The sequence below is a fragment of the Ambystoma mexicanum genome, chromosome 2q (genome assembly GCF_040938575.1).
Source record: "Ambystoma mexicanum isolate Mex_15411 chromosome 2q, UKY_AmexF1_1, whole genome shotgun sequence".
Taxonomy (NCBI): Eukaryota; Metazoa; Chordata; class Amphibia; order Caudata; family Ambystomatidae; genus Ambystoma; species Ambystoma mexicanum.
The window spans coordinates 1,002,593,101-1,002,609,455 of NC_090924.1; the positions used below are offsets into that span (position 1 = coordinate 1,002,593,101).

Sequence of the window (16,355 nt, forward strand, 5' to 3'; positions counted from 1 at the left end):
AAAAGACAACACACCTCTCTTCTTATGATCAAATTGAAGATCACTCAGTGAGGAATAACCATGAAGTTTTTCGATAGTGTTGCTCCAATCATGGCTGAAGAGGGACTCCTTAACCTTATTAGGGTTTGTAAGTAATGTATCCCTGTCGGAGGATATATCCATCAGGGTCTTATCGCAGAGAGTGGAGAAAAGATGGAGATATATGTTGTGGCCCGAGTGTGTCAGGGAAAAAATCATGCGGCCCACATCAACATATAAAGTATCAGGTCTAGGGGAAAGCAAGGCTGAGAACAGTGAGAGAACCCTCCAAAGAATCCTAGCTCGTAGAGAAACCAGACCCAACTCATATCTGATGGCAACAATAGGAATTGAATTGGGCAGTTTTAAAACTTTCCTCCAGTAAATGCCCTCAAGAGAGTCCCAGAAGGGCAAAAGTGTAAAGTAATGGAGTTCCATACCATACAATAACTTTGGAGTCACCTTACCCTTGAAAAAGTCTACCACGGGTTTGAGGGAAAACATACAATATTTATTCTCCAAAGTACGTGATTGGGAGATGAGAGGGAGCAGTTTCTGTCTAAGAAATCGTCTCAGTTCTATCACCGATGGTTGGGCCAAGATCAAAAAGCCCAAATAGACGATTTTGTTAACTCGAGAAATGTTTGCTCCCCCCATTTTCCATACTTTGTTGTTTCGGGTTCTCCCCTTTGAGAATTCCATGATACGTGTTTTACCAGGATTGATCTTCAGCCCATTTAGCAGTGCGTACTGTTCAAATTTACACAGGAGCCTCTGCAGGCCCACTTTGGTCTGGTCGAACAAGAGAAAGTCATCGGCATATGCCAACCAGGAGAATCTCAAGTCCCCAAGTTTAGCACTAACCATGCCTGCATTTTTCAGGAAGTTATCCACATCAGCCAAATAGAGGATAAATAGACAGGGAGCTAACGAGCAACCCTGTCTCACCCCAATACGCGTCCTAATCCTCCTAGAGAGAGTACCAGCCAAATCAAGCCTGATGTGTACCCCCGAGTTTTCATAGAGGGCCATAATAAGAGAAAGGAGGCCCGCCGGGATGCCCCATTTAGTTAATTTTTCCCATAATCTGGATCTAATGACCAGATCAAATGCATTAGATAAATCAATAGAGGCGACATACAGAGGACCGTCAGATTTTCCCCAAGAGGAGGTCTGAAGGGCAGTTATAATAAGACCATTGAGATTGGTAGAGTGGCCGGCCCTGAAGCCAGTTTGGTATTTGGGGAGAATATGATTTTCCCTAATCCATGTGTTAAGATGGGAGAGGAGCAGAGAAGCAAAAAGCTTACAGTCCGCGTCTATAAGAGAGATCGGTCTATAATTCTTTACCTCAGAACGTAGGCCTCTCTTAAAGATTGGGACAATATGGGCCGTATGCCAACTCATAGGGACCTTCCCGGAATTTACTACGTCCTGAAAAAGCAGGAAAAGTAGATTGGCCCAAATCTCGGGCTCGGCTTTGAATGTATTGTTCGTAAGGCCATTTGGACCTGGCGCCCTAGATTTCTTAGCCTTAGAAATAAGACAGAACACTGTCTCAAGATCAAAAACTGGTTTCCATGCGTCTTTCGATGGGTAAATCATCGATGCATCCGAAGCCAAGTCTTCCTCCCCAATATCAAAAAGTTTAGAGTAGTAGTCAAACCATTTGGCCTCTGGGATTGCATTAAGCTGATCAGCCATCAATGTGTTATCTAGGCTGGAAACCGAAGCCCAGAAGGCCCTCACATCTCGTTTTATTAATACTGCAAGCATATACTGTGCGTCATTTTGAATCATAGTAATTTTTCTATGCTTACAGTAGTTTTTGTATTTTTGGCGAATGGTTTTAATTTTTGTAGTTTTATCTGCCCAATCCATATCTAGGGCTTGAACATCCCTAATAAGTTTCTTAGTAAGGGCCTTTACATCGGCCAATTGTTGGTCGAAACTATGGTTGTGGAGTTTTTTGAAGACTCCTTTCCTTAGCTGGCCATAAATACTACTCTGTAAGACATTGAGAAAGCTATCAAAAGAAGAGGTGTTAAAGACTGCTATTTTCCAGCAGAGCGAGGTGTGGTTAAGGGAAGAGATCAGTTTGTTATTAAGAACACTGATGTTAAAAGGAGACCACCTTATCCCTGTCCCTTGCCTAACAGTATAAAGCTGAGTGGGTCCACCCTCCGGCAGAAGCTTGGTAAAAAAGGGGCATAGAAATTGAACCCGGAGAATACCATGGTCACTCCATGAATTGAAGGACACCTCGACATTAGAAGAAAATGGAATCAGGGAATGGTCGACAAAGACGTAGTCTAAGGTGGAAGATAAAGACGATCTACGCCAAGTTGGGCAGGAAGGATTAGTAGCATCATAATGGCTGTTAAGACAAGTTAGGCCAATTGAATCCAAGGCCAGATTCCAAGATCGACCCCATGTAAGTTTTAGTCCTGTACGTGGATCGTCTTCCATAGCCAAGCCCAGGTCATCATAATTGGATTCCAGACAGAGTACAGTCTGAATTTAAATCGCCCGCCAGAATGAGTTTGCCCATGGGGTGCAGATATCTCCAGGCAATGATTGTATCAGTTAACTTCTCCAGAAACAATTCGAGAGGAGAGATTCCCATATGCCAGTAAACATTGACCAAGAGAAAGTAACAATTAGAGTCCGGAAAAAACACCTCTAAGGCCATAAAGCCAAAAGGTGTATCCGAAAGCTCCTTAGCAACATAACCGAAGGAGGTTCTTACCCCTATAATGAGTCCCCCCGATGCGCGGCCTCCCAGGCTAGGTTTGGCACATTGAGAGAAAATATCGAATCCATCAAGAACTGGAGTTGAAAGTAGCCAAGTTTCTTGGAGAAAAAAACAATGCGAAGCCTTAATCACGGCAACCGTTTCTAGGTTCGTGAACAAATGAGAGTTACCTCTAGAGTTCCAAGAAAAGAAACCGAAGCTATATAGAGGGCGGGCATTCGAAGAGGATTCTGATTTAGCGGGAGTTAAATCATTTCCATAAGCCTGCGGTGACATGTGCCCAGCTCGCGAAGTCTCCATTAGATTTGGGCAAGAAATGCCTCCGTTGGGGTGGGGGAGTTCTTTCTGGATGGTAGACCATTGTGAGGTTACCTCTATATTCCGCGCCCTCTCCTTTATTTTTGGCAAATTGAGAAGAGTCCACTATTTTTGCTTCAAATCCTAGTTGCTTCAACCCTTCCATATGCCCCATGATCAAGTCTAAAACTACCTTCGATCTAAGAATGATATTACTAACATCTACCCGATCATGGAAAGGGAATAAGATGCAATCTATGTCATAGCTAGAAATAAGCGAAAGCGAAGGGAGTTGGTGAAAGATTTTAAGTATGTTACCACGATTTAAACAGATTGGCATATCTTCGCCCCAAAGACTGGAAAGCTGTATAACATCACCAGAAACTTTTGTTGTTGCAGAGACAGGTAAGGACTCAGTGATTTTTTTGGTAAAGTGCCCAAAGGGGTCAGCCGCCAGATCACAACCCCTCGCCCCTCTTAGTATAGTCCTATTATGGTTGACATTTGGCCCCAGTGGAAATCTTTCCCAAGAATTGGAAACGTTCTTGTTATGGGCAAAGTCAAACCCAGAGGGGACCGCTTCTCGAACCGCAGACATGCGCATATTTGAGATGCTAAGAGAAGCATGGTTAGAAGGGGGGAGAGTCGATAAGACATTGTCTGATCGATCTGTCATATCTCCATCCCTCTTAGTGCAGCCCATATTAACAGGGGGCTCCTCAGAAGCAGAGAAGAGTGCCGGGTCAAAAGAAGAGAGCCGAGTAGTAGGAACCTCGTCCTGTGGCAAGCTTACATTTGAATTAGACACTGTCACCTTGCAGATCTTGGGAACAAGTAGCGACTGAAGTAAATGTTTAGCCATATCAATGTTAACCATATTAACAGTCGGCGTAGTTAGAGAAGTGTCCGGGTGATTCAGACTTTTACCAGAAATAGACTCCAGAGAAGTAGAGGGGAGAATTGCTTCTGGGGCAGAGTCCATAACCTCCGCTGCAACAATATCAGTTGGCAGTGCTACAGGGTTAGTACTAGTGGATGCTGGTACAGTAAGAGGTGTTATCTGAATGCTAGAAACTGCAATTTCACCAGTACCAACAATCATTGGGCCCGCATCTATAGAAGCAGAGGTGTTAATCAGCATACCCACCGCATCCGTTGAGACAGATGCGCGTGGTAAAATAGGTGGAGCATTGGCGGTATCTGGAGTGGTCACATGGATGGGAGAGGGGATTGGTTCAACAGAGTTATCAGTCCCCTGTGGAACTGAAAGAATGGTTGAAGGGACTAGAGAGTTTGCCATAAAGAGGTTTTTGAAAAATTGATTAGTATATGAAGTAATCTTTTTGACATTCTTCTGATTTTTTGTTTTCTTCATTTGTTGGGTCATTTTCCTTTTCTTTCCTAGACAGGGGAGGACTTTTGGACAAAAAGTTTCCACTGGGGGCTCAGAGGAAGTTGCTGCGATCTCTGGAGTTAGGATAGTCATGTTTTCTCCTGAGGATGCGACATGGTCACCTTTAGAACGGACGGCCAACTCTGCAGTCCCACCTGCACATGGATGGTCTTGTATAGAGGGTTTGAGGGATACCCTTGGCAGAACCTCCTGTACTTTGTCCTCTCCTCTTTCCATAGAGAATACAGTCGGGACACTAGGAAGTATATCTGTAGGGTCGTCAGCCTCTCGCAAACCATCAAAGGCAGCACGGGGAGTCATAGAGGAAGAGCCCCGGGAATCAGGATCTGGAGGTTGGAGGACCAGAGGACCCAGGGCCGCATTGGGGACCACCCCTAAAGTAGTTGCCGTGATCCCTGTAGGCCCCTGATGAAAATCGTGTGTAGGGGCCAAAGGTGGATTGAAAGAGGTAGGGTCAAGGCCTTGAGTGGTCAAAAATTGATTTTCTTCTTTTATAATTTTTACTAATTCTTCAAATCTATCTAGGCCCTCCAGCCTAGAATATATTTCGGTAAGTATACGTGAATGGGATCTAACCTCTGACCAGATGTTATCATAGAGACTCACAAAAGAACTCAGAACCATATTCAGCGCAGAGATAGTTGGATGGGAGAGTTTAATTCTATCATCAACATCTTTAAGGGTATGATGTAGAATAGACTCACTGGGCGGATCAGTTTTGAAGTCTGGAAGAAGACCTCTTTCTTTTAACCAGTTTTGTTTTTCAGTATACTCGTCAATAAAGTTGGTGAGATCTGAAGGGGAACCTGCCAATGATTCATCACAAATTTGTTGTGTTACATTATTTGTTTTGTTAAGATGGGAGTCCAAGTGGCTATCAGCAATTGCCCTATCTGCACATTCTATGATACTGATATCATCAATATCCTGGACTGAGAGATCTTCAATATCCAGTTTCTTAGCTACGTTAATTAAGTTAGTATGGGCCGGGGTATATACTGAAGGAAGAGGGTGAGGAGATTTAGCCAGAGTGCTAGAGACAGATTTCTTACCAAAAAAATGTGTGATGTTTTTCCCCTGGATTGGATTACCCTGGGTACCTAGATTAATTTTTATTTTTGATATTGAGTTGCGGGGCTTGTTAAGAGGGGTTTTGAACGGCAAAGAGATCCCATTAGGGGAGAAGGGAGTTCCCACCACACTAGTAGAAAGGTTAACGTGAGAAGAAGATGTGTGCTTAGAATCACTGAGTAAAGCTTTGGATCCTAAGGAGGGTAGAGTGTAAGAAATAGCAACGCTCCCACTGTCCTTCTTCTCTAATAGTTGTGGTACAATAACTTCTGATTCACCCACCATGACTGGGGGTATGGGCATACTAGGATTCAGTGAGGGAATCGATGGAACAGGGATATTAGGCAGAGGGTTGTTGTCATAAGCCATGTTAGTTTTAATCTTTGAAAAACTGACCCCAACCAAAAGATTGGAGGCAAGAGTAGCAGCTAGACGTTCTTCCTGAGTATCTATAGAAATGTCATGTATTCCATTGAAAATACAGCTATTATACGCTGTATTACGTGAAGTGATACCCATAGCATTGCATGCCTCGGACCTCTCTCTCAGATGAATTTGGGCCTGGGCTATGTCCCTTAAAAGGAGAGGGTTATAATGGTCCTGAAGTGGAGCATCATCAGAACTCCCCATAGCAATAGGAATGGGGGTTTCTGGCACAGTAACTGTAGATGGCATGGAGGGCATACTAACAGTGGGCGAAGGGGACAAAGGAAGTGAGACCTCCATAGCAGTCTGACTTCTAAGTCCCCTACGTGTCATTCGGATAAAACCTCAGCCTAACAGTAGGGAGAAAGAGAAAGAAAAATAAGAGTTATGCCTGGGAAGGTACCCAGAAATACACTGGAAGTAAGCCTAGATGTCAGGGGAAGTTAGACATATAGACACACAGCAAAGAATACTAGGCAGTTTTTTAAAAAATTTTTAAAAAGTGCAAGTGTTAAAATATGGCACAAATAGCAAAAATCAAACTCTAAAAAACCAGTACATTGTTTAAAAATCCTACGAAATATATATGTAGCCTAGCATTAAGACCAAATTAAAATAGAGAGCAATGTTACACACTCAATTAAATAAAAATTTTAGTAAGTGAGTTGTGTCAGCGTAATAGTCATTTTCTGGGAAGGGGACGCCCGACGGCTTGTGGAGCTGCCAGAGTCCGACTCTCCACCCCAAACCCTCGTAATAGGAATGCAACTTCAATTGGATTGGCTTAGGAAGGGCCAGAACAGTGTACTCACAGATCACAGCCAAACAGCAAAACAGTATCTCCAGCCCTTACAGTCTCCAGGGCTTAACGCCGCAAGGGTGGCTGGGCGCTGGTTTTCAAAGCGAATCCTGTCACGTGATTGGTCACGTGTTCCGCAGAAGCTCCGCCCCCTTGAGGAAGCGGCCGGCAGCAAGAGCAAGGCTCGCAGTGCTGCTTGAAGAGCAGACTCGCTTAACACAGGAACGAGTGTTCAGGTAAGTAAAAGCACCTTCCCAGTATCAAGAAACACGCCGCTCGGGCGGCTGGGCGCTGGTTTTCAAAGCGAATCCTGTCACGTGATTGGTCACGTGTTCCGCAGAAGCTCCGCCCCCTTGAGGAAGCGGCCGGCAGCAAGAGCAAGGCTCGCAGTGCTGCTTGAAGAGCAGACTCGCTTAACACAGGAACGAGTGTTCAGGTAAGTAAAAGCACCTTCCCAGTATCAAGAAACACGCCGCTCGGGCGGCTGGGCGCTGGTTTTCAAAGCGAATCCTGTCACGTGATTGGTCACGTGTTCCGCAGAAGCTCCGCCCCCTTGAGGAAGCGGCCGGCAGCAAGAGCAAGGCTCGCAGTGCTGCTTGAAGAGCAGACTCGCTTAACACAGGAACGAGTGTTCAGGTAAGTAAAAGCACCTTCCCAGTATCAAGAAACACGCCGCTCGGGCGGCTGGGCGCTGGTTTTCAAAGCGAATCCTGTCACGTGATTGGTCACGTGTTCCGCAGAAGCTCCGCCCCCTTGAGGAAGCGGCCGGCAGCAAGAGCAAGGCTCGCAGTGCTGCTTGAAGAGCAGACTCGCTTAACACAGGAACGAGTGTTCAGGTAAGTAAAAGCACCTTCCCAGTATCAAGAAACACGCCGCTCGGGCGGCTGGGCGCTGGTTTTCAAAGCGAATCCTGTCACGTGATTGGTCACGTGTTCCGCAGAAGCTCCGCCCCCTTGAGGAAGCGGCCGGCAGCAAGAGCAAGGCTCGCAGTGCTGCTTGAAGAGCAGACTCGCTTAACACAGGAACGAGTGTTCAGGTAAGTAAAAGCACCTTCCCAGTATCAAGAAACACGCCGCTCGGGCGGCTGGGCGCTGGTTTTCAAAGCGAATCCTGTCACGTGATTGGTCACGTGTTCCGCAGAAGCTCCGCCCCCTTGAGGAAGCGGCCGGCAGCAAGAGCAAGGCTCGCAGTGCTGCTTGAAGAGCAGACTCGCTTAACACAGGAACGAGTGTTCAGGTAAGTAAAAGCACCTTCCCAGTATCAAGAAACACGCCGCTCGGGCGGCTGGGCGCTGGTTTTCAAAGCGAATCCTGTCACGTGATTGGTCACGTGTTCCGCAGAAGCTCCGCCCCCTTGAGGAAGCGGCCGGCAGCAAGAGCAAGGCTCGCAGTGCTGCAGACTCGCTTAACACAGGAACGAGTGTTCAGGTAAGTAAAAGCACCTTCCCAGTATCAAGACTGCTTATTTTAAAACTGGACTGTTTAATAAATGCATTATTTTAAATCAAGAAACCTTGAGTAGAACAAGTTACTTTCTTACCTGGTAACGTTCTTTCGACGGGATGTTCCTCCGACGTATTCCTTATCTTTGATATACGTTTCCAGCTTGCTGGCCTTGGAAATATTTTCTCTGTAGAGGGCGTTGCGCGTCGACGTCCGCCGAGTCGATGTCCCTCGACAGCCACCGTATCGGCGCCGACGTCACCATGCCCATAAATAGACACGCGCTGCGTACCTTGTTCAGTTCCGTTTTTGTAGTATAAGAAAGACATGCCTGAATTGGTTAGTAACCTTGAAGGAGCGAAAGCTGCAACCACAAGGGAAGTTATCACTGCGGGGATGGATGGAAGGGGCGATAAGGAATACGTCGGAGGAACATCCCGTCGAAAGAACGTTTCCAGGTAAGAAAGTAACTTGTTCTTCGAAGGGATTGTGTCCTCCGACGTATTCCTTATCTTTGATAGGCTCCCATAGCAGTGGTATGTAATTGGAGAAGGGAGTGATAGTGTTCTATATCCCTTTAGGGATGGACCGAGTGTAATACGGCTTCGCCAAATCTGGTCTCTTGAGCAGTGGAGGAATCCAGATTGTAAAATTTTGTGAATGTATGTGCGGACGACCATGTGGCAGCCGCACATATGTCCCGGACCGGTACCCCTCTATGGAGAGCCGAAGAAGCTGCGATACCCCTGGTTGAATGAGCCCTGAGGTTTTGGGGTGGCTCTTTCCCTGCTAGTCTATAACATTCCAGGATGGCCAAGATAATCTACCTGGAGATGGTTTGTTTTGTTATGGGTGGTGCCAACTTGTGACCCGAGTATCCTACAAACAGCTGGTCTGCTTGCCTGATTCTAGCCATTCTGCAGATGTAAAAGCTGAGAGCGTGCCTAGGGTCCAGCCTGTGTAGCCTTTCCTCCTCTTTCCCCGGATGGGGAGGAGGGTAGAATGAAGGCAAGGTAATTTTCTGAGTAATATGGAATTCAGAAACCACCTTTGGGAGAAAATTAGGCTTCACCTGGAGGACAACCTTGTCCTTGTGGAAGATTGTATGTGGGGGTTTACAGGAGAGAGCTTGTAGCTCACTCATCCTCCTAGCCGATGTTAGTGCTACAAGTAGTACAGTTTTAAGTGTGAGAAATCTTAATGCGCAAGAGTGAAGTGGCTCGAATGGAGTGCCCATTAAGAAGTTTAAGACTAAATTTAAGTCCCATAATGGAACCTAGAATGGTTTTGGAGAGTAAACATTAGTCAGACTCTTGAGAAATTGTACCACTAGAGGAATTTTGAAATATGATGGTTCCTCCGCAGTGCGCTTAAATATAGAAAGCGCTGCGAGATAGCCTTTTACAGTGCCAACTTGAAGGCCTGAGTTTGCCAAGTAGAGTAGAAACGATAGCACCGTTGGTGTATTGCATGAAAAAGGGTCGATATTCTCTTCCCTACACCAGCTGCAAAACTTGTTCCAACGGCAGCAGTATAAAGACTTTGTTGCTGGTCTTCTGGCCGAAAGCAACACCTCCATGACGCCATCAGGGAGAACCCAATCCTTGTACCTCAACCTTTCAGAAGCCAAGCGTGAAGGTTGAGGGTTCTGATGTCTGGATGGAGAACCTGACCTCCCTTCTGCGAGAGAAGATTCTCTTTGAGTGGAAGACAGATTGGAGGACAGATGGACATATCTAGAAGGTCCGGGTACCACGTTCTCCTGGCCCAGTCCGGGGCAATTAGGATCATGGTTTTCCGGAATCTTCTCAACCTCCTGATCATTTGAGGAATAACAGGGACTGGTGGAAACTCCCAGTCCACTACAAACGTGTCTCCCAGAGCTCCTCTCGGGGGAAATTTCCTTGAACAGAACAGATTGCACTTCCTGTTGGTGCTTGTGGCGAACAGATCCACCTGAGGGGTTCCCCAAAGGGCGAAGATCTCTTGAAGGACTTCCTGAGCTAGCTCCCATTCGTGGGAGACTGCTCTGCCTGCTCAGAGCGTCCGCTGTCAAATTCTTCTCTCCGGCTAGATGGACTGCTGATAGAGAGATTCCTTCCCGAATTGCCCAAAACCAGAACTGCATTGCCTCTCTGCACAGTGGTAGTGATCCTACGCCTCTTTTGTTGAGGTAGTGCATGGCCACCGTGTTGTCCGTCATTATCAGGACATTTCTCCCCTGTACTGATGGCAGGAAAGCTTTCAGCGCTAGTCTGATTGCGCTCAGCTCTAATAGGTTGATATGCAGTCTGGACTCCGATGGAGACCAACGACCGCTGATGGTCAAGTCGTTGGTATGGGCTCCCCACCCTGTGAGCGAGGCGTCTGTGACTACGGTTATCTCCGGCCATGGTTGCCAAAACAGTTCTCCTTTCAAGATGTTCTCTGAATAGGCCCACCACTGAAGGTCGTGGGCTACCTTGTCCGGAATCCGGAGGAGGTCTGACATTCTGAGAATTGTGACCACCGACTTCTCAGTGCCCACTGAAGAGATCTCATTCTCAGGCGAGCCTCTGGCACAAGGAAGATGCAGGACGCCATGAGGCCTAGCAACCTCAAAAAGTCGAAGGCTGGGAGACGTTGGGCATTTTGAAACTTGGTGACCATCTGTAGAATATCTTGAGCCCTCAACTCTGGTTGCTTTTCCCGGGGGAAGTGTCCAGGACCGCTCCAATGAACTAGAGTCTCTGAGATGGAATCATCTGTGACTTCTTTAAATTGAGGGAGAAGCCCAGTCTGTGAAGGAAGAGGCAGACATAATCTAGCTGGGTCTGGGCCTGTTCCGAAGATACGGCCCTGATCAGCCAATCGTCCAGGTAGGGATAGACGTGGATCCCTTCCCTCCTTAGACTCGCCGCCACTACCGACATCAGCTTGGTGAAGACCCTCGGGGCGGAGATCAGCCCAAATGGGAGAACTCGAAATTGATAATGAGAGTTGCCAATTGCGAACCTCAGGTATTTCCTGTGCTTGAGATGGATTGGCACATGGAAATAAGCATACTGAAGGTCCAGAAATACCAGCCAGTCCTGGAGCTGGAGGGCCTGAAGGATCGGAGAGAGAGTTACCATCTTGAACTTGTCCTTCCTGAGGAACTTGTTCAATTCTCTTAAGTCCAGGATGGGTCTCAGTCCTCCGTCCTTCTTTGGTATGAGAAAGTAGGGGGGAGTACCAGCCCTTGTTCCTGACCGCTACAGGTACCGGTTCTATAGCACCTTTCTCTAGCAGGTCCATAATTTCCTGCAAGAGGAGCGGATCTGGAACATTTCGGGAGCTGTTCCCCGGTGGATGACTGAGGGATGTGTAGAAAGGGTAGGCAGTAATCTTGGGCAACTGTCTCCAACGCCCAAGCATCTGACGTTATAGCCTGTCATTCCATCAGATGGCGAGTTAACCTGCCCCCTACAGGTGTCTTGTGTGCAAAGGCCTTAGAGTGGTTTGGGGGCGGCTGATGCAGATGCCGAGGGTAAAGAGGCACCTGCTGCTGCGGTCTTAGTACCTTTGACCAGTCCACCTCGGGTGGATCTTCTTTGGCCTCTTTGAGCCGGCTGTCCTCTGCCTTTTCCGAATGCGGAATAATAGCGAAAGGACTTTCCTCTCCCAGAGGTTCCTGAGGGGCGAAAAGGAGTTTGGCGGATAGCGGCACCTAAGGATTTTGCTGCTGCTTTAGAAGTCTAACTTTTCCAGACTGTCATCAGCCTTTTTTCCGAATAACGAAGAGCCGTTAAAGGGCATATTCAAAAGTCTGGCCTGTACATCTGGAGCAAAGCCAGACTTTCGCAACCACGTACGCCTGCGGATTGTTGTACTAGCCGCCATGGTCCTGCTGATACTGTCAGCAGAACCGATGCCAGTTTGAAGAGACTCGCACATGGCAGCTTTGCCACCTTGAATGATGTTAAGGAAGGCTTCCTTCTCTCCATCTGGTATGCAGTCAGCCGCTGATTAAGCACACTCCCATAATGTGCGACTGAACCTGGCGTGCGTACAGGTGGCGTTGATGGACTTGAACGCCATACTACAGGCAGAGAAGACTTTGCCATAGAGCCGTACCTCTTGTCATTCCTGTCCTGTGGGACAGTAGGGTAAGCAGTCCTACTGCTGGATGAAGTTACCCCTTGAACCACCAGTCTCTCTGGGGTCGGGTGTTTTGACAGGTATTCAGGGTCAGCAGCCGCTACCCTATACTTTGTCGACAGTCTTTTATTGACTGCTGGGATGACTTCGGGAGTCCCCCAATTGGATGCAATTTTTCTTTGTAGGGCTGCATGGAAGGGGGCCACCGGGTCCTCCTTTGGGCCTTTGTCCAATATATCCGTTAGATCATCCTGTTGGAAAAACAGGTGAAGGTGCAGACCAACCCATAAACTCAATTATTCTTGCCATCAGGGTTCTATATGGTGTTTCGGCATGTTCCCCTGGGTCTGGCTTTACAAATTCCACTTCTGGGAAAGTGTCAAGTCCACTGGCCTCGAAGTGAGTCCTGTAGTTCCTTCAGCCTCCTTTCTTCAGAGGTGAAATCCTCTGCAGCAGGCAGTGAGGATCTCTGTAAACCAAAAGTTTCTTGGTCTCATAAAATGAAGACAGACCAGGGTATTCTGATCTCTGAAATGGAGTAAAGCCCATCTCTAGGGCTGAAGGAGCCAAAGTCGTTATTGGACGAGAAAATGTCGAAGTCGTCGACGCCGATGAAACCGGCCTCGAAGGCGCCGAAAAAACTGGAAGGGGCCTCGAAGAATTCGAGAGGATCGGGATCCTACTCGAGGGCATCGACGACTGTCTCGGCGTTGTGCCGGAGGCCCTTGAAAACACCGTTGGCTGTGGAGCCTTGGTCCCCTCATCGGCGTCGACGATGGCGTCGAGTCGATCAACCGGTGCGTCGAGAAACCCTTCGACAACGGTGTCGATGGCGCTGACCCATGCGTCGAGGGAATCTTCGACTGCGTCGAAGGAACCCTCGACGACGGCGAAGACAACGGTACCTTCTTACCCGATGGCTCATGGTGCTCTCAGGTGGAATGTTTCGCCGGGTGCTGCGACTCGCGGCGTTTTGATTTTTTGGGTTTTTCACACTGGTTATCACCCTCAGCTGTCTTCGAGGGGGTCGAGGCCGCGTTCTCGAAGACGCTTAACATTTTCTTTCTGAATTCCTCCCACTTAGTTTGAGAACTGTGTTTGGTGGGACAGGAAACTCTTACTGGAGAAACCGAAGACGAGGAATGGGACCTTCAACGTCTCTTTTTTGAGTGTCTAGATCTCTACGAATGGTGGGAGCTGCTTCGAGATCTAGAATGGGAGTGTTTGACGGCGAGGAGACGAATGCCTCGACGGACTAAACCTTCGAGGAGGTTTTGGCTGACTTCCCTCTCTCGAGCTTCCCCTTTCGCTCCTTCATGGCTTTCGCCGTCATGGACATGCAGTCCTCACACTCCGAGCAATGGTGCTCGGACCCCAAGAGCCATAAACAGACCCTGTGTGGATCCGTTATTGACATTTTTTTACCGCAGTCTCGACATTTCTTGAAGCCGGATCGCGGCGTCGTCGGTTCTGATGAAGAAGCCATCGAGAACGATAAGGAATATTCGTCGAAATAGATTTAGATAAACCTAACTTAACTGAGCAACGACGTTCCGAGGCCCCACGAAGCGCGGAAAAACGGAACTGAGCAACGGACGCAGCGCATGTCTATTTATGGGCATGGTGACGTCGGCGCCGATACGGTGGCCGTCGAGGGACATCTACTCGGCGGACATCGACGCGCAGCGCCCTTTACAGAGAAAAAATTTCCAAGGCCAGCAAGCTGGAAACGTATATCAAAGATAAAGGAATACGTCGGAGGACACAATCCCTTCGAACAAGTGTTATGTGAACACTTGTCACTGAAACTTTGTTGCAACCCTACAGCTCATATTGACCCCTCTTGAGATAAGCCTGGCTGCTCAGTCACCCTACCAACCTGTGTAATACAGGCCTGTTCCAAAGGTTGGGTTACCTATTGCCAAGACGACAAGGTTGGTGTAGTCTCCCACAGGTTAACTACATACAATCTTGCCTTACACAAACAATTACAGAAATTAATACTCCAATGTGGTCAAAAGATTTGGGATCATGGAGCCTTTGAACACGTTTATGGAAGTGGCATAACAATTTGGACTTGACAGTCAGGAGGATGCTACTGAATTAAAGGAGGAATAGCTACAATTGAAAAACATCCACCATGAAAACAGATCTCAGCAAAGTTTTTGCATTCAATGCATCCCCACAGAGGTAGCTGCCTGTCCTTGGATACATGTGTCACGACCGCTGGGCGCTGGCGGCTGTGGGAGAGGTGGAAGCGGGGCCGCCATTGATTTGTGCCGCCACGTTTTCTCCCTGACAGCATTAACGGTCTAGTCTTTTTTTTTTCAACATGGCCGCTGCCTACGCGTATTTATTTCCACACGCTAGGCAGTTCGGCGCGTTGCAACTTCGGATTTCCCTCTGTTGCTCTCGCTCCCCTATTGTTTTCTCCTTGGCGGTGCTCCCCCTGTGCTGTTTTGGGGCTCCCTGGCCCTTGCTCTCTTTCCCTTGCGCTCTTTCTCCTTCCAGCCTTCCCAGTGTTTCTCTTCCCGGTTGTTTTCACCGGTTTCGTTCCTTTCCCTGGCTGTCTCTTTCTCGGCTCCTTTCTCATCATCAGCTCGTCCCTCTTGTACTCTCTCACTCTCCTTGCATATCCGTCGGATTGTGCTTTCCCGAGTATTCCTGTTATCTGGTGCCTGCCTGCTCAAGTACTCCGGAGGGGTTTTTATGCCATTCTGGCTTTTCCCCTCACTCCGTTGTTAGTCCGTCGCGGAGGAGGTTCACCGTGCCTCCTGTGTTCGGAGCCGCGGTGGCTTCCTTTCGAGGCCGACCTTACCTTCTACAGAAGAGACTTCCCGCTCTCCACGCCAGAAGAAAGAAGTTCAATCCAAGCTCAGGTGAGGAGGAAAGGGAACGGGAGTACGATTTGTGTCCTACTGATGAGGAAGGCTTTACCGAACAATCTGATAAGTTGGTTAGTCCGCCAGCCCAGTGTGATAGCTTGCAACGCAAAGTATTGAGATGGCAACCCCACAACAACTCCAGGAACTCGTCGCAGCAGTACAAGGTTTGAGTCAGGAGGTTCAGACTTTAATGGCAGACAATGCCGCCCTTCAACAAAGGGTTGCTGCTCGAGAACAGCTTACTGCCGATCTCCCCCCCCTACCCTTGGTATCAGGCAAATTTGATGGCACCGAGAGGAAAGTAAAGGAATTCCTTGATGCTTGTGATATTCACTTTGCTTTCCGAAGAGGCACCTTTTCCACAGACCATACCAAGGTAGGGTTCATGATAACCCATATGACGGGTAATGCCTTAGCATGGGCCACTCCTTTGGTATCTCGATCTGACCCAGTGTTACAAGATTATTCAGCTTTCAAAGACCTTCTCAAACAGACTTTCCTCCATACGGAAACAGCTTTTGTAGCCAGCGAAGACCTCCTTGACGTGCGTCAAGGAAATTCAGACCTGCTTTCCTATCTGTCCGCTTTCAAAAGAATAGCAGCGGAGGCTGGTTGGCAAGAAGAAGCACAGTATACCATATTCCGGAGGGGTTTGCGAGAGGACTTAAAGGACGAACTAGCCAGAATTTCCCGCCCAGACTCTTTCTCCGATCTCATCAAGGCGATAATTAGGATCGATTATCGCATGAACGAAAGAAAGAATGAGAAGAAGACGACTCGTCCTCCCGGATCTTCCCTTGAAGCCCACACGTCGACCTCCTCACCTGTTACTCGTCCACCTTCCAGAGACGAACCAATGCAGATTGATACCACCCGAGCTCCTTTGACAGCGGAAGAAAAAAAGAGAAAGCGAGAAGGCAATCTGTGTCTCTATTGTGGTTCGGCAAGACACTTTGAGGGACTGTCCTGACGTACCCCCGAGGAGGCCGGGAAACGAGCGCCCTCGGTAGTCGGTGGAACAGACTATCAAGGGGCGTCAGTTGGTTCCTATGCTACACTTTCTGTGACCTCTGCCAAAACCTCCGAAGACCATCGATTGATGGTAGTTGCCGTCCAGTTCAGAGGACAA

General features: G+C 48.0%; 1 protein-coding gene across 2 annotated transcripts in view; it reads right to left on the reverse strand.

Annotated features, from left to right (window-relative positions):
• Positions 1-16,355, reverse strand: part of IGF2BP3 (insulin like growth factor 2 mRNA binding protein 3) — a 1,445,925-nt gene that overhangs the window by 785,727 nt on the left and 643,843 nt on the right. The window lies entirely within an intron of this gene.